Source organism: Peromyscus maniculatus, chromosome 5 (genome assembly GCF_049852395.1).
Source record: "Peromyscus maniculatus bairdii isolate BWxNUB_F1_BW_parent chromosome 5, HU_Pman_BW_mat_3.1, whole genome shotgun sequence".
Lineage (NCBI taxonomy): Eukaryota > Metazoa > Chordata > Mammalia > Rodentia > Cricetidae > Peromyscus > Peromyscus maniculatus.
The window spans coordinates 39,542,101-39,566,592 of record NC_134856.1 but is presented as its reverse complement, the minus strand read 5'-3'; the positions used below and the strand labels follow the sequence as shown (position 1 = coordinate 39,566,592).

Here is a 24,492-nt window from a genome sequence, read left to right as displayed (position 1 = left end):
TATTTGCTTGTGTGTCTGTTTGCATGTGGGGTGTATATATGTCATGGCACATGTGTGAGGTCAGGAGACAGGTTGCAGGAGTCAGTTCTCTCTTCTACCGTGTAAGTTTGAGATAGAAAACTCAGGTCATCAGCCCTTGAGGCAAGTGGGTAAAGACTCACTACGGAGTCATCTCACTGGCCCAGGGTGAATAATATTGGGGGTTTTGCTAAAATATTTTATTTTGTTTTTATAAAGCTTTGTCTTCTTGAAGTTTGAGAACAAACACAACTTCTAGATAGGGTCTCTCTGTGTAGCACTAGCTGTCCTGGAACTTGCTCTATAGACCAGGCTGGCCTTGAACTCACAGAGATCTGGATGCCTCTGCCTCCCAAATGCTCAGATTAAAGGCATGGGCAAACCCAACTTCTTTTTTAATCTAGCTTTTAAATGTTTGTGTATGGCTGCACGTTAAGTATGTACACCACATGTAAGCCTAGCGCCCTCAGAAGAGGGTGTCCGCCCTGGAACTCAAGTATAGAGATGGTTGTAAACATCTGTGTGGGTGCTGGGAACTGAACCCAGGTCTTCTGCAAGAACAAGTGTTCTTATCTGCTGTGCTGTTCTTATCTCCAGTCCCCAATAGAAATGCTTTACAGTTGATGGGGGAGGGGGGTGACTGAAAACTCTGTGCATATACCAAAGGCATTTGATTCAACATTCAAGGGGGTGTGATATTTGATAAATGAATCTCCCCTCCCCCCTTCCTTTTCTACATTTGCCCATTTAAAACAAAAGAAAGCAAAACATAGGGACAGGAGAGCTGGCTCCATGGTTAAAAATGCTCACTGCTCTTACAGAAGCACACACAATACACATACGGTTGTGTTATCAGGATGGACAAATTATGCTATAGCCCCTCATGACTCCACAATAAAGAGGGACGTAATACTAATAAATGCAGCAGCATAGACGTCTAGAAACATTTTCCTTTTGCAGTGCTGGAGGTAGAGTCCAGAGCCTTGAGCATGCTGGGCCAGCACTCTCCCCGTGGCCTACATCCCCAGCTCTTCCAAAGGCATAGGTAAACCTTAACAACACTAAGTGTTAAGCCACTTATCATTTATATGACTCAGAAATCTCAAAGGCAGCTGGGTATGGTGGCACAGTCTCTAATCCCAGCACTTGGGAGGCAGAAGCATGTGGATCTCTGAGTTTGAGGCCCGCCTGGTCTACACAGTGAGTTCCAGGACAGCCAGGGCTACACAGAGAAATCCTGTCTTCAAGAAAGAAATAGAGAGAGGGGTGGAGGAGAAAAGAAAAGAGAAAAGAAAAAGAAAGAAAAGCTAGAGACGGAAAGCAGGCCCATGGTAACATGGGACTGAGGCAAGGTGGGTATTTGATTGCCAGTAGATCTAAGGGGGGACTCAGGAGTAAAGCAAATCTAAAATTGGATCAGGGTGATGGTGAACCCCTGAGTACACTTATAAAAATTAACATGCAGTTACACTGGGTAAATTGTAAGGTGTGTAAATTACAACTCAATGAACTTGAAGAAATATAGTTATTAGGGTTTCGTTTGAGGAGTACCCCGTGAGCCAAGGGCTACACACCCAACAATATCACAGCTATGAAAAAGTGGAGAACGAAGAGAGAAGCCACAAATATTCCTTAATTAACAGTAATTACAAGAGCAACTAGGAGCCAGCTGTGGTGGCACATGCCTGTAATCCACAAACTTTGGAGGTGGAGACAAGAAGATCAGGAGATCAAGATCACTGTCACCTGCATAGAATTCAAAGCTAGTCTAGGATACATGAGATCCTGCCTTCAAAAAAAATAGATAGGCAGGCCAGAGAGATGGCTTGGCTAGCAAGAATGCTTGCTGCCAAGCTGAAGACCTGAGTTCAATCCCTGGGATCCACACAGCGGAAGGAGAGACCCAAATCCCTACAAGTTGTTTTATGACCTCCACATCCCACCACGGCACGTGTGTGCACACATCTACACAGGCAACACAGTAGCCGTCATGATGTATAGTTATTGAGTGAGCACCTCGTGTTGGCTCCTATGCTGTTGGGGAGCCAGTTGGGTTTTCGGGGGGGGGGGGGCCCGCAGGCGGGCGGGTTTGTAGTTGTTATTTGTTTTTGTTTGTCAAGACAAGATTTCTCGATGCAGTAGCTTTGGCTGTCCTGGACCTCACTATGTAGACCAGGCTGGCCTTGAACTCAGAGATCTGCTTGCCTCTACCTCCCAAATACTATAGTTAAAGGTGTGCATCACTGCGCCCTGTTAAGGTTGGGTTTTCTAATCAACTTTTGTCTGGTGGCAGCTGAGAGTCACAGAGCCAGCCAACCATCAGTCTAGGGTCACATTTTCCAAGCACAAGAGAACACAGAAGTGTCCAAAGCCATGTGAAAACAGGGAAAGCTGTCATGGAGTTCAGAACTTTCGTTTGAGACGGCCTCTGTTATGCAGGCTAGCCTTTAACTCCTGAACTCAGGTGGTTCTCCTGCCTCAGGCTCTGGAGTTGCTGAGACTCCAGGAAATCCAGGATATTTGGTTCATTCAGTAACTCAAGAATGAGATCTGAAAACCTCTTCTGTAGAGAGTGAACATGTGGCCTACCCTCTCACCAAATGTGGGCTGTGCCGGGGAAGCATAGACCCTCCGCCTCTGACCTTTAAACAAAACTTCTAAACAAACCCAAAGAATGGCTACAAGTCCAGGCTGCAGGGGGAGGCATTTCTCAGTCTCCAGGTCACATGCATCAGCAGATGACTCCATGACAAGCGCCCACTTGTCCACCAGAGCTTACAAGAGGCAGCTTTTTCTTTAATGGATGCTAGCATCATTTTTCATTATCCAGAACAAGCAAGCATTGATGGGAAAGGCAGCTGCTTCCAAGAGTGTTTGCTAACCTTGCTCTGCCTGCCTGGAAAGGTAATTACTCAGGAAATAAACCCCACAACAATGCCCCATCCCTTAGAGAGGTGCAGGGGAGAGTATCTCAGTTTGGGGTGTTCGTTCTAAGAATTCCAAGTCAGAAAATATAAAAAGAGGAAATGAAGAGGGACAGGTATAACTCAGTGGTAGGGTGCTTACTAGCTTGCCAGAGGTTCTAGTTTCAAACCTCAGTACCACAAGAAGGTGTGTGTGTGTGTGTGTGTGTGTGTGTGTGTGTGTGTGTGTGTGTGTGTAGTGACAGACAGTAGTGATTTTGGTGATTCCAGCATTGGAAAGCAGAGGCAGAATCATGAATTAGATGCCAGAGTGAGCCTGAAACCAGCTGGGTTCCACAGTAAGATTCTGACAATTAACAGTGATTAAAAAACAAAAAACCAGCACGAAGGTCAGCCAGTAGGTATCAGATGCAGGCTTCCGTATAAAACAGTGCACGTTCACAGGTCACATACTCAAGATGCCACCGTATGAATGCTGTGGCACCTGCCCTAGCCCAGCTCTTCAAACCTTTTACCTCCGTGGCTGCAGCTCTTTCAAAAGACTCCATTATCCATTTACCTGGTGTGCTCCCGGTTTCCAATGTGATCAAGAATTGGAAACTTGCACAAATGCAAATTCCCCATTCAAGGCTCCTCACTAAGTAAGGCATTGTTTGCAGTGCACAAGCGTGGGAGCCAACCCAGGTATCCATCAGGGCAGAATTAACTAAATAAATGATGGCGCTTTCTTGGGGAAAATATATGCAGTTATAAAATAAATAAAGCTGTGTATACCTGGTTGTTGAAATAACATCAATACATTATGTTAGGGCTGGCACAGTGGCTCACACGCCAGCAATAGGAAAGCGGCAGCAGGAAGAGGATTGTCAAGAGTTCCCAGTCAGCGTGGACTACACAGTGAACTCCAGGCCAGCCTGAGCTAATAGAATGAGACCCTATCTCAATAAACAAACAACCAAATAATGGATGTTTTTGCAAATGCTCAGGACCTGGGAGCAAGTCACAGGCCAATCAGAAGGTCCCACATGCCAACCCCCTGAGGATTGAGACCTTCCCAAGAATTTGTGCATCACAGGACCCAGGAGCCCTAGCAGGGGAGGGCATCTGCTACAGCGGTGAGGTGGGTGGTAGACCCACACATGAGCGAAAGAGGAAGGGGCACCTCAGGCAGCTGGCAGCAGTCTAGAGAGAAGCATGATAGAAACCAAGTCTGGTGACTGGATCCTCCTACAGTAGGTTGGTCGAGTTCCCTGCATCTTCTTATGTAAGCGTTCTCATCTGTAATGCACAGAGGCTGAACTGAACTAGCACATCCAGATGTGGCTCAAACGCCCGGGGTGCTGTAGCAAGCTAGCTAGCTATTTATCTCTCTCTCTCTCTCTCTCTCTCTCTCTCTCTCTCTCTCTCTCTCTCTCTCTCTCTCTCTCTCTATTTTTGAGGCAAGATCTCACTATGCAGCCAAGTTGGCCTTGAACTCTCAATATAGAATTCTACCTCCTGCCTCTGTCTCCCAAGTCCTAGGATTATAAAAATGCAATACCACATCTGGCTCAGTACAATGGTTGGAGGCATCCTGGCTATGCTTGCAGATTTTATATGTGTGAATCCTTCCTTCCTACAAAGCCCATTTACGAGATTTCATTCCGAAAGACTCAGACACTTGCCCAAGAACAGCTCAACAAGGAAGTCAGGGCAGGCCTCTTCTCAATGGTAAAAAGATGCAAAGAGCAGGGCAGCAGGCTTGCGCTCAATAGAAAAGGATGCCGACATTCCAGTGGCCGCAGCTAGGCTCTTCATGATGGCAAATGTCTACACGGTGAGTTCCAGGGCAGCCAGGACTGCATAGAAAAAGACCTTGTCTCAAAACAAAGAACAAGGGTGGGTGGTGGCGCACCCCTTTAATCCCAGCACTCGGGAGGCAGAGACAGGTCATCTCTGAGTTCAAGGCCAGCCTGGTCCAAGGCTATACAGAGAAACCCTGTCTTGAAAAACAAACAAAAAGGCTGGCGTGTAATTCAACAAAGCACTTCCCTGGCATGAAGGAGGCCCTGGTTCACGCCCCACTCCTGCAAAAGGGCTTTTTCTATATCACTTAAATTGGTTTGTTTGGGGGTGAGGGGATGGCTCAGGGGGTAGAGCACTTGCTCTGCAAGCCAGAGGGCCTGAGCTTGAATGCCCATCATCCACATAAAAAGCTGGGATACCTGTGCATGCCTGTGACCCCAGTATTAGAGCGGACAGAGATTGGCAGGTCCAGAGCTCACTGACCACCCAGCCAGCCTCACCAACACACTTCACACTTAGTGAGAGGACCTTTTTTTTTTTTTTTTTTTCGAGACAGGGTTTCTCTGTGTAGCTTTGCGCCTTTCCTGGAGCTCACTTGGTAGCCCAGGCTGGCCTCGAACTCACAGAGATCCGCCTGGCTCTGCCTCCCGAGTGCTGGGATTAAAGGCGTGCGCCACCAACGCCCGGCGAGAGGACCTTTAATAAGGCTAAGAAGGAACACAGAAAGACACTTGATATCCTGCGCTGGCCTCCATGTGTACAAGCATGGGTACATGCCTCCTCTCATGTGCGTGTATCACGCACTGGGTGCACACATAATTTAAATAAGTACATAGATTATTCCTTTTCCTGTCTTTACATAACGGACGTTTTCCTTGTCTTTAATGAGAGCAGAACTGAAAGAGGAACCTGTGCTTAGTTGACTGTAGCCAACAGCAACCAGGGTGACATAGCTTCCAAACCCTGGATGTGGGTCTCAGATGCATTAACCGGGGGAAGATCCTCAGGACACGGGAGCCTGTGGGTCTGCCTGATTCTCTGCGGTTTGATAAGAACATTCTCAGGGCTGCAATCTAACAGCATAAATGATAGATGATGTTTTTCTCCTTCCAAGAGTCAGGCTTAAGAGGGACTTTGACCCCTGGAGCTGGTCCCAGGGCCAAGGGGGTAAGGACAGTGGCCCTCTGCAAAGGGAGGAACAGAAAGGGACAAGAATCAGGAACGCTAGGATTATGTGGCTGACTCCATGGAGATGGGCCAGTCACAAGGGCACCGGAGGGTAAGATAAAAACTGGCAGAGACCAGTTAACAGAGGCAGCAAGGAGCAGGAGGATGCCTGCGCTGAAAGCCAACCTCTGAGTGGACCAGCCCCCTCCTGGAGGCCCCTTGCTCTGTTAGCACAGATGGCTCCAGCAGGTGCCACCACTTCACGGCACTGCCTGTGGTGTGTAAACACAGAATCTGGATAAATCTGGACTTTGGCCTGAACTGTGCCTCTAACTACCTGTGGGACTACCAGGAAAATTCACTCATCCTCTTTCTAAAATCGAATGTTTGGATACAGTAACCCATGCATTGGGGAGGCTAAGGCAAGAATGCTAAGGCATTCCAGTTGGAGGCCAACCTGGGCTACATAAAACAAACATAAACATAATGGCCATGGATCAGAGTTGATGTCTGTAACCCTATTCTCGGGAGTCGGAAGGGGGAGAGAATTGTGACAAGCTTGAAGCGGCCTAGACTATATGAATTCCAGGACAGCCTGAGCTACAGAGTAAGACTATTTGAATCAGGAAAATCTGGAGGTCCTAAAAGTGAGCGACTAAGTATTGATGCTGTTGTTGTTACATTGCAGTGGCCCAACTTGCAGAATGAGAATCTTCTGCAGCTGCCTCAAAGGCCACGCTGCAGGGAAGGTGGCTGAGCAGGCTCTAAGGGAGCCTGAACTTTTTGAGGAGGCTGGGATGCCAGCAGGGCTCCCCGGCCTCAGTACCGGCCACCCTCAGCGTTGGTCATCCCTGCCTACAGGTGTGGCTGCCCCTGCCTATGGGAGGTATCTACACAGCTCCGCTTTTGGGAAACTGATCCTTCCCCACCCCTCCTCATCAAAGCTTTGGTACTACCGGGAACAGTGTCTGTCCATGCCAGCCACTCCCTTTCCAGAGCAATTGGAAACAGGGCTGTGATCATAAAAGGAAGTGTCCTGGGTAGCTATTCTGCTCCCCTGACCCTCCCTAAAGCCTCAGGAGTGAGTTGAGCCAGGGTTTACTTAGGTTAGTGAACGGACATCAGAAGATATGAGCCCCTGAAATGGTAAGAACATGGACGCCCGTTGGAGGCTCCAAGGCCTTGAACTGATGGTTTTCCAGAGGGTCCCAGACTCTCAGAAGGGATCTCTGCATTGGAAATATCCATAAGGGGTTAAAACGGATATTTTAGGGGACTGGAGAGATGGCTCAGAGATCATCCAGTGTGTACTGCTCTTCCAGAGGACCAGCGTTGGGTTCCCAGCACCCATGGTGGGGGGTTCACAACCAGTCATAATGACAACCCCAAGGGATCTAATACGCTCCTGGCCTTTGTGAGCACCTGCACACATGTACACAAAATAAAAATTAAATCTTTTTTTTAAATGGGGTGTTGTGGTGTTGAGGATAGGGGTGGGTGAGAAAACGCTGGAGACCCCCACCGTGGCCGCAGTGACTGGCTGCTCCCAATACCTCCGCCCTTTAACCCAAATCCTCGATGCACCTGCAGATAAACCCCTCCAGACCCACCAGCATGGCTTTGAACTCCGGATGGGAAGTCTGTCCTGAGACAGTCCAATAGTGCAGCCCATGACACCCCACCAGGCAGGGAGAAGACCGAAGTGCTGACAGGCGGATGGCGCTGGCACAGGCCCACTCAGAAGGGGCCTGGGGGACTCGGACAGTGCAGGGACTGGAGTTGTGACTAAGCTGGCTCCACACCTTGGCATTGTTGGCTCTGGCAAAACTTAAAAAGGCCATCTGGGTATTCCCAAAGGCCTTCATTTGCTTAAGTAAAACCAAAGCCTTTGGGTGTTAATTCCCAGAGAAAGCCCTAGCTTCTAACAAGATACACAGAGTGGGTGGGGTGGGGGTCTGGCCCACGGGACAAAGCTTTCTCCAATCAGTCCCACGAAAACTATGCATTAACCCTGGATGCAGGGACCGACGCTCTCCATTGATGCCAGCTTTAAATACCTTCCTTCTTAATGGACCTCTGTTGCTGACTGGGCACCTCAGGCCGGTTAGTCTCAAGCTTTCTCTCTTGAACACCCACCCTCTCAGGCCATCATCACAGGCTCATCTGCAAACCCGCCGGCCTGAGCCTGCCTTCCGGTTACACAGCATGTCAAATGGATCTCCCACAGGCAGGCAGGTCGCTGAGACTTCTCAGAATCCCTTCTGGTTTTCAGAAGGCTGCAAAGCAAAGTTCCTTACAGGAGGCAGGGCCAGCAAGACTCACTGGGTGAGGTCATCTACTGAAAGCTAGGACAGGTTGGACGGGCGGCTCACACCTGTAACTCCAACTCTGGAGGACTGCTAAGAGTTTGCAATCACTTTGGACTACATAGTGAGTTCAAAGCTCATCTGGGCTGCATAGTGAGAACCTATCTCAAAGGGGAAAAAAGGAGTAAAATAAGGACTGGCAAGATGGCTCAGTGATGCCAAGTCACATGCCGGCAGAAGACCCCCTTAAGTTTTCTGACACAGCTCCGCTTTTGGGAAACTGATCCTTCCCCACCCCTCCCCATCAAAGCTTTGGTACTACGGGGAACAGTGTCTGTCCGTGTCAGCCACTCCCTTCCCAGAGCACTTGGAAACAGGGCTGTGATCATAAGAGGAAGTGTCCTGGGTAGCTATTCTGCTCCCTCCCCCCCACCCTCCCTAACGCTGCAGGAGGGAGTTGAGCGCTCCACTTCAGCACTCCCCTTGCCTCCGGTACTAGGACTGCAGGCCTAGGCACCAAACCTAGATGCTAACCATCCCATCACACAGGAAGCCAGAGCAGGACTGCCGGAAGTCTGAGGCCAGCCTAGTCTATATAGTTGAGTTCCATGCCTGCCGGAGAAACAGCTCTCTCTACTGAATTCCCCACTTTGAGGAAAGGAGTCTGTAGAGGGAGATGGCGTAAGAGAAGCGTGCAGATCCGGGTAGAGGGCAGATGGCGTGCAGATCCGGGCTTACTCGCCTTGACCCTCCAACTCCAGCACATCTAACTCCAGCATCTACCTCAAAGCCTTTTATTCCTTGTGAAAGCAACATTCTGACACCATCAGAAACTTCAGATCCAAAAATGCCAGCTTGGCTTTAGTACAGGGAAGGGACATATAATGCCTTTTCAAATTACAAACCTGAGCTCTCTCTGCGGCTGTTGTGTGCATGGAGATAGCTTATATGAAATCCATGTGCTTAAAAACACAACACCAGAATCTTGACTCCTATAATCCAGTAAGATGCTTCCAGGCTCATCCCCCAAGTGGGAGAACAAAGAGGGGTGGACGGCTGATCCAAGGCAAGGCACCCCTCTTCCCTACACCCCTGACTGTACAGAACCAGAGGTCAAGCCTGGAATGCCCTGCATTTAAGATGCTACACTAAATAAAGCATTCTTGGGATAATTGGGGTGTTTGAATAAGGCCTAGACGTCAGATGATACTGTAAATTCCTTGCCTGTGAGAACAGTATCCCGGTTCAGAAGGGGCATCCTGTCTCTAGGAAAATGGAGCTCAAGTAGCTAGACGTGTCAGCGGCACACTTTGTTTTCCTAACTACTGACTTAAATATTGTTGTAGCTGCAGAGATGGCTCAGCAGTCAGGAGTGTGCAGTGTTCTTGCAGAGAACCCAAGCTTGGTTCCCAGCACCCATGTTAGGTGGCTCACAACTACATGTAACTCCAGCTCCAGGGGATCTGACGCCCTGTTCTGGCCTCCATGGGTACCCCCACATACATAAACATGTTCATAACCACACACATACACATGATTTAAAAAATAAGATTAGCCAGGTGTAGTGTTGTATGACTTTAATCCCAGCTCTTGGGAGGCAGAGGCAGGCAGATCTCTCAGTTGGAGGCCAGCCTGGTCTACAAGCGTGGGTTCCAGGACAGCCAAGGCTGCACTGAGAAACCCTGTCTCAAAAAAACAAAACAATTTATTTAATTAAAATAACTTTAAAAAATTAAACTTGTTTATATGATAGCACATGATGCTTCAATACACATTGTGTGATACTCAACTCAGGTACCCCTATCTATTCAGGGTACCCCTACCTTCCACTTCAAACATTTACTGCTCCTTTGTAGGGACGTGTTCAGTGCCCTTCCTTCTGGCTTCATCTGGAATGCACTGACCATTCCCATCACCCGCAGCCACACTCCTGCGGGTGGAACGCCCGAGCTTACTTCTCCTAGCTGGCTCTAACGTGCCTCCTGACCCACCTTTCCGCATCCTGCTAACCTCCTCCTCTCAGCCTCTGACGAGCACCATTGTGAGTGCTTCTAACCTCCGAGTGCAACAACCTTGCAAATGACTGACACACAACAACAAGCTTTGCAGGATGAACTGTAAACTGAGGTAGTTCCTCGCACTTCTGAAAAGGTTTTTATGACGGAAACATTTGGGGATAAGGGAAGGTCCTACAATAAATAGGAACTCAAAGTAACCGTCCAACCATGTACACATTGAGAACATGATGGAGGCTGACATGCCATGAGGACCCGCTGACTCAGCTGCCCTGGGCATCTTCCCTATGCCCACACTGTCCTCCAGCTGCTGCCCAGAGCATATAGACTTACTTGAACACAAAATGGCAGGCATCCACTTTGACTGCAAAAGATCTGAGCTGCACTGATCTTCTCTAAATATGTCTAACACACAACCAGGCAGGTGCCTGTAATGCCGGCACTGGCAAGTAAGGCAGCAAGGTTGAGAGTTCACATCCAGCCTGTCTCATAAAGGCCTGTTCAAGGCCGGGCGGCGGTGGCACACACCTTTAAGCCCAGTACTCGGGAGGCAGAGGCAGGCGGACCTCTGATTTCAAAGCCAGCCTGGTCTACAGTGAGAGTTCCAGGATAGTCAGGGCTACACAGAGAGACTCTAACTCAAAATAACAAAAAAGAGTCACAGCAAAACTCAAAAATTAACACATATTAATTAAAAAAAAAAAAGAAACCTCTTATAATGCAGAAATAATTGTATTAGGAGCTACCACTGTATTCCCAGTCCTCTATACCTATTTAAAAACATTCATTTATTTATGGAGGATGTGCTGTAGTGTGCCTGTGTGCGTTGGGACACTTGGAGGCATTGGTTCTCTCTTTCCACTGTGTAGGGCGCAGAGACTAAACTCGGGGAGCAGAGACTCTGTCTCCTGCAGATTGATTTCTACAAATACGGAATAGGAAGGGCTCTGTGACAGACATTACATGTGGAGGAGAACCCCAGTTTAATCCAAGCTCCTCCACTTCTCCACTGTATAATCCTGTCCCCAGGGCCACCCCTTTACTTCTCAGAACCTCAGTTCACTTCATGAGAAATGGAAATGATAGTTCTTCTACAGCATCTGTTTGGAAAATGCACATTCCTCCCATCACAAGATACATAAGGGACAATTTAAGCGTAGCCCAGAGGTCTGCCTCACTTAAGCATAGCCCAGAGGTCTGCCTCACTTAAGCATAGCTCAGGTCTATTTTGCTCATGGCATGATTTCTTCTTCAAGAAACACCAGGTGAAAACAGAAAATTACACCCAGCTGCAAGTGCACAATACAAAGCAGTAGCATGCACAGCCTCAGTTCATGAGGCGCACGAGACACCACACCCACTCACATTTGGTGCTAAAACTTTCCGTTGATCTCTGATAACCCTTGTCCCATCCTTGGCTGTACAGTAACAGCTACAGAACACATACAAAATCCTTGTAAGGTATCATGTTAAAGTGTGATGTTTACTCCTGCTTTATTATTTTTAAAGAGACAGGGTCCTGAGGCCTGGCGTGGTGGCACATTTAGTCCCATCACATGAAAGGCAGAGGCAGAAGCAGAGGCAGAGGGATCTCTAAGAGTTCAAGGCCATAGAGAGTTCCAGCGCAGCCAAGGCTACATAGTGAGAGAGGCCTTGTCTCAGAGAAAGACTCACACACATACAGACACACAGACACAGACACAGACACAGACACAGACACAGACACAGACACACACACACACACACACACACACACACACACACACACACACACACAGGGTCCTGCTATGTTGCCCAGTGTTCACTTGAACACCTAGGCTCAAAGGATCTTCCTGTCTCAGACCCACAAGACACTGAGACCGTAGGTACCACCACCTGCCTTCTGCAAGCCAAACACAAATGCTGAACCCCAAACTCCATTTTCCTTTCTCACAGTCTGGTGGCTTGTGTCAGTCAATCGCCATGATGACTTTTAAGGAAGCTGTATGAGGTTTCAACAGAAGGAACCATAGTTCCTACCTTGCTGGAGACTATGGGGTAAGGCACAAGACCATACACCGCTAAAGGGTAGCCCAGAGCTTGCCCCATTCTAAACACTGGCCAATGACAGAGGCTATTTATGTTCTCCCACTGTTTGCAAACAAAGTTTAGTGCATAGAAGATGTTTATTGAGGGCTGGAATGTGCTCAACGGTAGGACACATGCACACCATGGAGGAAGTACTGGGTTCAATACCCAGCACTGTCACAAAAGATACGAAGTGAAAGCTAGGGTGGCTACTGCAAGCCTACACCCCCAGCTACTCGGTAGGGGGCAATGGATGAGTACAAATCCTTATCCAGCCTCGGCTACAGAGTGAGCACAAGGCCAGCCTAGGAAGCTGAGGAAGACAAAAGAGTGAGATGGGGATGTAGTTTAGTGGCCAAGCGCTTGTCTAGCCTGAATAAGGCCCTGCATTCGATTATCAGAACTTGGGTGAGGGGCATCTTAGTGAACAGTTACTGAACCTGCCTTGAAAGGCTCATTCATCTTAGTGGACCGATTAAGAGGCTTATCCTTCTTCCACAAGAGGCGGGGATGGAGTAGCAACTATCAAAAGCCTAAGCTAGAAATGAAGCTTCAAGAGTTTGGAGCCACACATGGCACGAAGCACAGATGCTAAGAGAGACAGACTTCGAGCCTGTCGGCAAAGGCTGTCGGGTCAGGTGCAATCAGAGCAAGGACATCAGCCACTGGTTATCTCCAATGCAGGCCCAACTTTGTGATAAGGAGCCTAGGGTCTGTGTCCTTGTCTCAAGGCCACAGCATGGGCTATAAATTGGCTAGAAGCTCAGCTCAAAGGTCAACTGACTTGTATTCAAATCTCAGGTCCATTCATTACTACACAGTCTCTACACATCACTTCGCCCTTCTGCCTCCATTTCCTCAACTACAGACCAGAATGGGGCAGAACTGGTGGCTCTCATCTATAACCCTTGCACTTCAGAGTGCTGGAGAGTTTGAGGCTAGATTCTGTCTCAAAAAACAAAAACAAGTGGGTGGTGGCGGCGGGGGCACGCCTTTAATCCCAGCACTCGGGAGGCAGAGGCAGGCGGATCTCTGTGAGTTCGAGGCCAGCCTGGGCTACCAAGTAAGTTCCAGGAAAGGCACAAAGCTACACAGAAACCCTGTCTCGAAAAAAAGAAGAAAAAAACAAAAAACAAAAACAAGACCTGGCATGGTAGCACACGGCTTTCACCCCAGCTCTCAGGAAGCAGAGGCAGAGGGATCTGAGTTCTGGGACAGCCTGGTATACAGGAGATCCAGAACAGCCAGGGCTACATAGAGAAACCCTGTCTCAAAAAACCAAGAAAACAAAACAAAACAAGACCCAGCTGGGCATAGTGGCACACATCTTTGATCCCAGCACTTGGGAGGCAGAGGAAGGCAGATTTCTGTGGGTTTGTGGCCAGTCTGGTCTACACAGTGAGTTCAAGGACAGCCAGTGCTACAGAGAGAAGCCCTATCTCAAAAACAAACAACCCCCCCCACACACACACAAATAATAAATTAACATGTCAGAATAGTGACAATTCCTATTTTCTAAGGTGGTAGATAGGTTGAACAAATTAATCCAGGAAAAGCCTTCTACACTGTGACACACAGGATGAGTGCTTGGTAGTACTGACTGAAAACGAGCAGGAATTCAACAGCAAGGAAGGTCAGATTCAGCTGGAGCCAAAAGGCAGGATATTGTGGGCAAAGCTAATCCCCATCAAACATGCACCCCAGATCCCTTCTGACACAAGATGCTGTGCTGAGCCATGCCCAGTGAAGAATGAGCATTGTTCTGGTCTCCTGCACTTTGTTTCCAAAGGACCCAAAGGCTGCTGGGCTAGAGGAACCACACACACACACACACCAGTGCCCCATCCCCACCCTATGCTTGGCCAGAAGGAAGAATCAGTTTGAACAGACTGCTTCACATGACTTCATCTTGGTGGAAGCTGATAGATAAGGAGGTAATTACGCACCCTTCAGGAGAGAGGTCTGGCCTCTAGGTAGCCCTCCAACCTCATTTCCACACCTGTGCACCTACAGACCAGCAAGGATCTCAGTCACATGAGCTTCTTTCTCCCTTCTCTGCACAATCTGCTCGTTCTGCTCAAGACTCCCTGTCCTGGTTGGTCATCTACCGGAAGCTTCTTCCTCCTGTTCTTTTCAGGGAGTCCTTCCTCCATCAGAGGATCTTTTTTGCCTTTTCTTTTGCAGAATACTCTTGACCCCCAAGATTGCCCACATGCTAAGCACATCCTCTGCCACTGCAATATACCCCTCCCCAATTTTCTAAAGGGGGTGATGAATAACATTCTTTTTATATTTGATTTTTTTTCCCCAGAGACAGGGTTTCTCTGTGTAACAAACAGCTCTGGCTTTATATTTGGATTTTTAAAAATCTCTGGTTGATTCCTGAAGTGGTGGCATACACCTTTAATTCCAGCACTTGGGAGGCAGAGGCAGATGGATCTCTGTGTGTTAGAGGCCAACCTGGTCTATATAACAAGTTGTAGGCCAGCTAGAGATATACAGTTTCACTATGTCTGGGCACGGTTCAACTGAGACAGGATAGTTCAAGGACAATCTGGTCTATGCCAAGACTAGTGTGTGTGTGTGTGTGTGTGTGTGTGAGAGAGAGAGAGAGAGAGAGAGAGAGAGAGAGAGAGAGAGAGAGAGAGAGAGAGAGAGAAAAGAAGAAGAAGAAGAAGAAGAAGAAGAAGAAGAAGAAGAAGAAGAAGAAGAAGAAGAAGAAGAAGGAGAAGAAGAAGAAACCTATTGCCTTCATGATTATGTGATTGTATCTATTAAAGCCTAAATGTATGGCCTGTGAGGATAAAATATCTTCATAAAATTGCATTTACTACAAAAAGCAGCTAATGGGCCATGGTACAACTGAAAGCCGTCTTATCATGAGGCTCCTCAAAAGACGGCAAGCACCCAACCAACAGCAGACACAAAATGACTGTCATTTTGAACTACACATGGACTCACTTAAAACTATCTATAAGGTATATGTAGGTGTACACTAGTAGTTGTTATTGCTATGTAAATGTAATAGATGCAGAAATAAAAGAAGTAGCTATGTATGTATGATCAGGCAGTGGTAGTGCACACACCTTTAATTCCAGCACTGGGAGGCAGAGGCAGGTGGATCTCTGTGAGTCTGAGGCCAGCCTGGTCTACAGAGTGAGTCACGTATCTGGAGGCTCAGTGGAAGAGCACTTGCCCAGCATGTGTAGCAAGTAAGATGCTGGGTTCGATCCCTAGCACCTAACTCAGAGGGGGAGAAATCAACTGAAAAATCTACTATCTGAGGCAGCATTCCGAGCCCTACAAGGACAGCAACCAACAATACAGAGCAGGCTGCACCTTCAAGGACCCTGTGCTGGGGGAGGGGATGTCGCAGGGTAGGAGAAAGGAAATGTATAGTATTAAAGTTTAATTATAATAAAGACTATGAAAAGGGAATTCTATGTTCTATTATGAAGTGGTCCCCAATATGGGGGAATCTTTAGCAGCGAGTTCTAATGAGCTATATGCCGGGGCAAAGGTGCCCAGCAGAGGGAATGGTAAGCACCATGACCCTGAGACAGCAGAGTGCTGGGTAACAAATAACGTTAGTAAAATCTCCACCATTATATATTGTTATGCTATAACTTTATATTGCATTATACAAGAGATCTTTCTCCTAGGGGGACAGATGCAAAAACACTTCTCATGGAGGTGGTGACACACATGACTGAAATCTTTGTTCTCTTACATATCGACAGTGTGTAATGTTGCCCCCACAAGTATTAGCTGTCTAATAAAGACAATTGCAAATGGGAGGTCTGGCACATTAGGAGACAGAGCTGGAACTGCAGCAAAGCAAGAGCTCTCTCTGGAGGAGCCAGACTCTCCACTAATGCCCAGAACATTGAAACCCAGGGGGAGGGCTGATCAAATTTCCTTCTTCCTTTGGCCGGTAGGAACATCAGAGGCAGATTTGTGGTCTGCTTTCTGCAGAGTCTGAACCGTATGGCAATCACTTTGCCACTTATCTCTATCTTTCATCCTCACTTTCCCTTTGTTCCCTCCCTCATGCCTGAGATACAGGTGCAAACAAATTCTGCACTGGAGGGAGAGGGATGGAAAAAATGATGCAGTACACCAGCGGGAAGAAGTTCCCCATGAAGGCTTAGAAAGAGAATGTTGGCAGCAGGGCGGAGAAAATCCCCATTTCTAGGGAAACCCCAGCTTTCTCATTTCTGGAGAATTGGTGATTGTCCTTGTCACTGTTCTATTGCTCTGAAAAGATACGGTGACCACGGCAACTCTCATAAAAGGAAGCATTTAATGGGGGCTTTCTTACAGCTTCAGAGATTCACTCCATTACCAACATGGCAGAGAGCATGAGGGCACACATAGCCCTGGAGCAGTAGCTGAGAACTACAAAATGATCTGCAGGCCAAGATAGACAGACAGACGACAGACACTAGGCTTAACATGGGCTTTTGAAATCTCAAAGCCCACCCCCAGTGACACATTTCCTTCACCAAGGCCACACCTCCTAATTCTTCTAATTCTTCCAAATGGCGCCACTCCCCGGTGACTAAGCATTTGAATGTATGAGCCTATGGGGGCCATTCTTATTCAAACTCCCAGTGGTTTGAAAGGTCTGGCTCACCAGGCTCCATCACAAGAGAATCCAAAGAAATCACAAGACTTCCGAAGAAATACAGGGGTATTACGGAGGACCAGAACTACAGGCCAAAGGGAGAGGACCTGTTACCCCAGCATGCCAGAAGATCAGCTCAAGGCCCTACTGGCTAAATAGTGAGTTTAAGGTCAACCCAGGCTACATGAGACCCCTGTCTCAAGAAGAGAGAGAGAGACAGAGGCAGAGAGTAACACAGAGGAAGACTCAGAGACACAGAAATGGAGAACTAAAACAGACCTGTGACTGCTTAACTTGTTACAAGCAAAACCCATAGATGTGAAGAACCCTCAGGTTCATGACTAATTGCCCTTTCTTAAATATCAGGGGTACATTTAAAATCAAATATCTGAAATACATTATGCATTCACTGGACCTGCTGTCAAACCCCAGATGAATTAATCATAAATTAAATCAGCACACACCCCCCACACACACACACACAGCAGAAAAGCAAACTCCCCATCTACAGCGGAGAAAGTCCCGAAATTCTTGGCCCAGCCCAAAACTGAAACTGCAGCTGCCTTATCTCCATGTTGGATCTGTTCTCTGCTCGGTTTGAGTTTCACACTAGCTTCTCCCAGACAAGAGCAGGGCTCAGCCATGCATTTTAACACGGGGCTGGACAACTCATAAACTAGGGAGCTGTGTTTATAGATGCCTAAGTCCAAGGCCAAGTGAGTTAATTTGTAAAGTCACCCGCTGGGGTGATTAACCAAACCACTCGCCCAGTAAGAAGAAAGTGAGGCTGGAGAAGGCAGGGGTGCCTTGCCGTCCACGCTCTCTTCTCTAAGGATGCTGGAATTTTGTCACACATCTTGCGTAGTCTACCTGCTTACATCTGCTTTTCAGAACACCGGGCGGCTCTCAGCACCCAGGAAGCAGAGGCAGAAAGACTGGCCACAAGATCAAGGCCAGCCAGTCTACATAGTGACTGCCAGTCACTCAGAGCTCATAAAGGAGTGGAGATGGATGGGGAGGACGGGGTACAGTTTGTAGCCATTATTTCCCTACATCTCTTCCTTGAAGAAACCTGAGATTCATCCCCTCTTTACACCCGATTCTGCTTTAAGGGTGAGTCATAACACCTTCCAAGGGGAATTCATATCCCTCAGGGAAAATGCACGCCCATAAATGGACACAGGAGGATCCAGAGGTCTGTGTTATCCTTGGCTACATGGCTACATAGCACACTTGAGGTGGGGGGAAAGTGCTTGATGCATAATCATAAGGATCCCAAGAATCAATGTTGGGTGGGCGTGGAAGCGCCTCAGGAAGGGGACATAGAGGAGGCCCCTGGAACAAGCTGAGAGCTCTGGGCTCAGCATACAGACCCTGCCTCAGTGAGTAAGGGAGAATGTGGTGAAAGAAGACTCCCAATCTCAGGCTCGGGAACATTCGAATGCAGGCATGAACATGCATGAATACACATATATACACATACAAGGATGAACACTGTAGACCATCTGATCCCATCTAATACAGAGACAGACACATACATGTGCACACACACACCTTGTCTACAACTTTTAAGTAGCTTCTCTTCATGCCAAGTCCAGGGCCATCTGGGGAGAGTTTCTAGATAAAGCATCAAACCCTCAACCACCCACAGATCCCTGGCCTCCATTCTCCAAGATGGACAGGCCCCACGAAGACTGCACTTTTGGGGAGTGGGGTTGGGATTGGAGTACAAGGCCTCTCTATGTAGTCCAGGCTGACCTTGATCTCAAGAGATCTACCTGCCTCTGCCTCCTGATAGCTGGGATCAGAGGTGTGCACCACCACCGCCCTGCTAGAGTCTACACTTTTAAGCTTGGGTTTGAGGACTTATGTTCTGGTCCCAGATGATCCTCACAGTAGGACCCAACAGCACCAGTCCAAGAGGCAAAGGCAGACAGACCTTTCAGAGGTTAAGTCTATCCTGGTCTACCTAGTGACTAGGCTAGTAAAGACCCTGTCTCGAGAAAGGAAGGAAGGAGAATCCCAGGTATAGACTACTTGCCTAGCAAGAGGCCCTGCATCAATCTTCAGTACTACAAAAATAACAAGGAAGCTAAAATGCACAGTCCTAGATAGCCTTCATCCCAAATATATAAATCAGAATTCCCAGGGATGGAGAGCTGGATAACGCAGGGCAGTTTTCCTTAGTTACCAGCATGGTGTTCAAGCACACTGAAGAGCCTCAAGGGGTGGTGTTCACGTGCACCTGAAATTCCAGCAGAGGCTGATGGATGTGAATTCAAGGCCAGCCTGCACTGGGGGTGGGGGGATGGGTAGGGCATTCAGCTCAGCAGCAGAGTGCCCGGTATGCAAGAGGCCCTAGGCTCACTCCCACCACTGAAGGGACAAGCAAGTCGGTAAAAGTAGTGTTCCCCAGAATTAGCTGAAAGCCCTTTAACGATTGCTAATTAACTACTCAGCATTTCCAAAGATGGAGCCAACAGACCAGAGGGAGGGAGGTTGACTCCCTCCCCCCATTTTGGTCCCCCCAGTCACCTGGCTCCTTGTCTCTCCTCTAGGTTCCCCTCACCCTTCCACCTACACCCCAGGCTGCCTGTAAAACAGGAATGTGAGGAGGCCAAGAGGACTGCAGCAATAAAGGAATTGGGGGTGCAACCCCCAGGGTGTCTCCCCCCCCCCCCCGTTAGCCCTTTGTCTCCCCAGCAACGGGGAACTGGTATAATCTCCGACGCTGTCCCTTCGCCCCACCTTCCCCACCTGTAATGAATGCAGAAGCCAGGAGGAGCAGGTGGCTCACGTTTCCACAGGCCTTCTGTAGAACCCCGGAGGGCCAGCACAGGGTGGGCAGTTCCGTACACTTAAGACTGGGTACAAATGAGGTTCGAGCCTCTTGGCTCGTCCTAAATGCTCAGAACAGCAGCAGCCACCACACCAATTTTCCTCAGTGCAAAAACCATAAGGAGCACCCTTTAAAACTATGCCGGGTTTGGGGATTATCTTTAGGGAGCAAATAGCCTCGATGGTGATGGAGAGAATAATGCCCTTCTCTCTCTCTCTCCCTATTAGCCCAGGCTAGCTTCCAACCTCTGAGCCTCCTGCTTTAACCTCCTGAGTGCTGGGACAACTGTATTGTGCTAATACACCCAGCTAGGAATAAAACCTTTTAAAGCTCTCATCGCTGTGGAAAGCGGTGGTAAAAGTAACATTACAAACAAATAAAAGGGCGGCCAGAAAGAGAGCAGCAGCAGCGCCCTCATGTTGTTTAGAAGAACAAAGCTGGAAAAAAAAAAAATGTAAGAATCCGATTTCCCTGTAATGCACCTCTCCAAAAGTCGTTAAGAGATGGAGATAAGCCTCCCGTCTCTGGGGTCCCTGAGGCCCAGTTCACACCTCTCCTAACTGCTTATTGAACACTTGACACACCAGATGCTACTCTAAGGAAACAGGAGAAGCCAGGGACCGCAGCGCCTGGGAGGAAGCCAAAGGAGGAGATCAGAGAGGGCGTCCTGGAGGAAGCGTCCACGGAGCGGACCTAACAGGTCTGTCAACTGGGCAGGGAGCCCAGCCAAGTGCTGCTGGAAAGGGGAGACAGAATGTGCCAGCCGGTGGCAGGGAACCTGGCAGCACTATCAGGAATGTGAATCAGAGGCCCCACCCTGCGCCACCTGGATCAGAAGCCCTGGGGAGGGCACAGCTCTGACCAGCCGGAAACCTGAGCAGTCAGAGGCTGGTGTCCAGGTCATTAACTAGTAGACTACTGTAGGAATAGAGGGGGAAGGTCAGGCTGGAGGGGGTCAGAGAGCCAGTCCTTGCAATGAACGGGTGCCAGGCCCTCTGCCCAGTGCCACCCACCTCTGTGCTCCTCCGTCTCCGGCTGCCCGAGGCCCACCTGAATCCACATACAGCGGCCTTCCTGCTCCTTAGCTCAGAGGCTCTGCCCTGGCTGTTCTTAGGCCAGAACACCCTTCCATATTCTCCTGTCTTGAGTCTTTGCTTAAATGTCCTCCTCTGGTGAGGACTTCTCAGACCTCCCCAGTGCTCTCCAGGTCCCACATCAGATCTATTTTCCCTAAACATCTGCCACCATTCAGTGTTTTATGGTTTTGTTTGGTCAGGTGGTTTTTTTGATTTGAGGTTTTAATTTTGATCTTTCAAGATAGGGTCTCTCTGTGTAGCCCTGGCTATCCTGGAACTCACTTGTAGTCCAGGCTGGCCTTGAACTGAGAAATCTGCCTCCTTTGCCTCCCTAGTGCTGGGATTAAAGGCATTGGCCACCACCATCTGGCACATTCAGTGTTTTGTACGCCTGCGTTTACTGCGGGCTGCTGCCGGCTCTCCAGGGCCCTAACTCCAGAATGCAGATGCCGTGATCTGGTTCTGCTGCTCGCAGCCTCTGAGCACTCGGCCCTTAAAGCTCTCCATCTTCAAGCACGGGATGAAGAAACAAGATGGCTGCGAAGAGAGGATGGTGTCACTTGCTCGGATGGGCTCCTGAAAGAAGAATCTAGAAGCGGAGCTGGGGAGGAGGAAGGAGGAGTGTTGAGTAAGCACCTTGGGGCAGTCACAGAACAGCCCCAGGCCTGGTCTGACCATGCAGGCCTCTCAAGGGACAACACCCTTCCTCCCCCAGGTTTCCAGCTAGCCTGGGGCAGAGAGAGGGAGAAGTCCTGCTCCTCCAGATCTCCAGGTTCTCCCACCCTGCTGGTGGCCTAACAGGTCCCAGCCCTCTGACCTGGTAAGGCCTGTCAGCCACCAAGACCAAGCTTCCCACAGGAAGTTTGCTCACAGATCCCGCCTCTTTTGTCTGAGTCATCGTTCAAACATCCCATTGCCCTGGAATCTGGGGGGGGGGCTCCTCCCCACTGCCTTGGCTTATGGCCCTCCCCTCTCAGCAGGCACAGAGGCTGCCTCTTCCTTCTTGCTCTGGAGCAGGGCCTGTTGCTCCCCCTGAGGCCTCAACAGCTGCTTCGGCCCACACAGGCCTGGCCCCACCTGCATTCTCAATGTGCCCATTGTCTGATAACTTGGCACCCCAGCACTTTCCACCACCTCAGATCCATCTCCAGACCCCCTCGGGACACGGGAGGCTTGTGACCAACACAAAACTCCCAGGAGGCCCTCACGGGGTGTAGAGGAGGGTATATGGTGATCTCCCTACAGAGAAGGGGGTGAGTGTTCCCACAGACTGACAAAATTACCCAAATGATAGGTAGGGAAGCAGTTTTTATATTCTCATTTATGGAAAACTCCAATTAAAAAATAAAACAAGATAAACAAACAAAAACAAAACAAAAAAACCAGGAAGATGTCCACTAGAGTCACACAGAGTTGGTTACAGGGGCCACTGAGTCTGGGAAGGAGTTTGAGACTATCCGAGTTTCCTATCTCTCTGATCATTATTTGGATTTTAGTGGAGAATTTTAACAGTCCCTCTCATTTGCCACTTTGGTTCAGACTTACAGAATTTGTTCAAATTTTATAAAGGAGACTGTGACGGCGGGCGAGCTGCGCATGCTCCATCTCCTCTCCCCGCCCCAGGCATCTGTTTTAACTCTATGCTGCTCTAACAGCAGAGACCTTCCCCTCCATTACTGCTGCTGTTACATGAATGTCCTGCATTGCTTTCCTCCCACTGTCTGGGGCACTCAGAGTTAACTGAGTACTTCACCCTACCTCCCACCACCGTGGTGATGAGAAACTCACAGGTAGTAATTTGGAAAAGGAAAACAATAATAATTAAAAGGAGCCAGAAGAGAGCTGAAGCCCTTCCATCTCCAATCGCCATTCAGATTTCAAGTGGAGCCCAAGGGGGCCAGTAACACCCTTTCATTCCAGGTTTTAAAAGGGACGGGAGCTCGAGGCTCCAAGTAACCAAAGGACTAGAAATAGGGAGGGGCTGCATAAGTGGACCCTAGGTTCCTTCCCAGGAGCTAGGGTGCAGATACTCTCAGACAGACAGCCGCTGAGGACTGGGAGGGGTAAGTGTAGGCATGGCAGAAGATGTACCTTTTCCATGCAGCTCTACAAGATGGGGGATCCTGGGTAGGTGAGCAGCTTTAACAAGCTTTCATTATATTAGTTGGAAATAGATTGTCTATATAGTAAATATTTCAAAGTTGGTGCAAAGATTAAAAGTCAAAACCACACAATTAGTTCAGTATTCAGTCAACACACGCCATAAACACTGTAGCTATCACTGGGTGATAATGTTACTAGTCTGGTTCTGACACTTGGCCAGTCCTTCTGCGCTCCCTGAACTTGCTAGTTTACAAAATAAGAAACTAGATGACGGGACTAGAGAGATGGCTCAGTGGTTAAGAGCACACACTGTCCTTGCAGAGGACCCCGGTTCAGTTCCCGGCTCTCACATAAGAAGGCTCACCACCCACCACCTGTAACTCCAGCTCCAGGGGCATCAGGTGCTTCCGGCCTCCTCAGGGCATCTGCACTCATGTACTTGGGTGTTTATTGAAGTACTCCCACGGCTCAGGTGGAAGAAAGGATTAGCAAAGGAAATGGAGAAATCGTAACTAACCTCCAGAACCGAAAGAAAACCGATGCGGCTGTAGGGGGAAGTTTCTAAACACAGGCTCCCGTCACCACTCCCTATTTGGTGACGGCAATCAATAGGCTATGGCTACTGCAACCCCAGGACACAGTGGCTTACATCTGTAGTCATGCCAGGGGTGCTGAGGACAGGACATGGGGATCATCTCAAGTTTGAGGCCAATCCGGGCTACACATTGAGTTCAAGACCTGCCTGAGCTACAGAGGACCTGTCTCACACACACACACACACACACACACACACACACACACACACACACACACACACACATCCTCCATTTGCACCAGGCACAGAACGCACAGGTTAATGAACGCTAGCTCACTGGCTCCCGTGAGGGAGGACTGCTTAGCCCCTTCCACAGGTAAAGTGGCTCAGGGACTGAGGTTAAGTAGTTTCCTGAGGTCAAATGGCAAGGAGGGGCGGCTGTCCAGGCCGCCCAGGGCCCTCTCCACCCTCCAGGTTTACCTTTAGTCTCCGTTCATCCTGTAATTTCACTGAAAAGGAGCAAATGCTGAAGTCACGACCTTGACATCTGTCCACCCTGTTGATAAACCTCACACCTGGTGACCTGGTTCCCTGGTTCCCTCGGATTTCTTTCTTTTTTTTTTTTTTGAGACAGGGTTTCTCTGTGTAGCTTTGCACTTTTCCTGGAACTCACTATGTAGCCCAGATTGGCCTGAACTCACAAAAATCCTCCTGCCTCTGCCTCCCGAGTACTGGGATTAAAGGCGTGTGCCACCACCACCCCGGCTCCCTGGAATTTGTTAAAGACAGGGTCTCACCTGTAAAGTATTTATTGCCTTCCCCAAGTTTTAAGTACTCCTATCCTTCAAGTGAAAGGATTGCTGAGAGAAGGAAAAAGGAGAAATCATAACTAACTCCAGTGAAAAACCAGCTCAGATATACAATCAGACTCCAGTCATGAGCTCAGAGGCTCCCACCTGCTAGGTGTACAAAAGGTGTGTGCTCTCTCCCTCTTCCTCTCCTGTGAGACAGTCTCACAATGTGGCCCAGA

General features: G+C 48.8%; 1 protein-coding gene and 1 long non-coding RNA gene across 2 annotated transcripts in view; both read right to left on the bottom strand.

Moving 5' to 3' along the window:
• Cdh1 (cadherin 1) overlaps window positions 1-24,492 on the bottom strand; it is a 72,550-nt gene that overhangs the window by 32,575 nt on the left and 15,483 nt on the right. The window lies entirely within an intron of this gene.
• LOC143273310 (uncharacterized) lies at window positions 2,107-8,611 on the bottom strand. Its single transcript, XR_013051286.1, has 2 exons — window positions 5,424-8,611; window positions 2,107-5,255 (listed from the first exon to the last, which is right to left on the bottom strand). It is a non-coding gene; the product is annotated as an uncharacterized LOC143273310 (long non-coding RNA).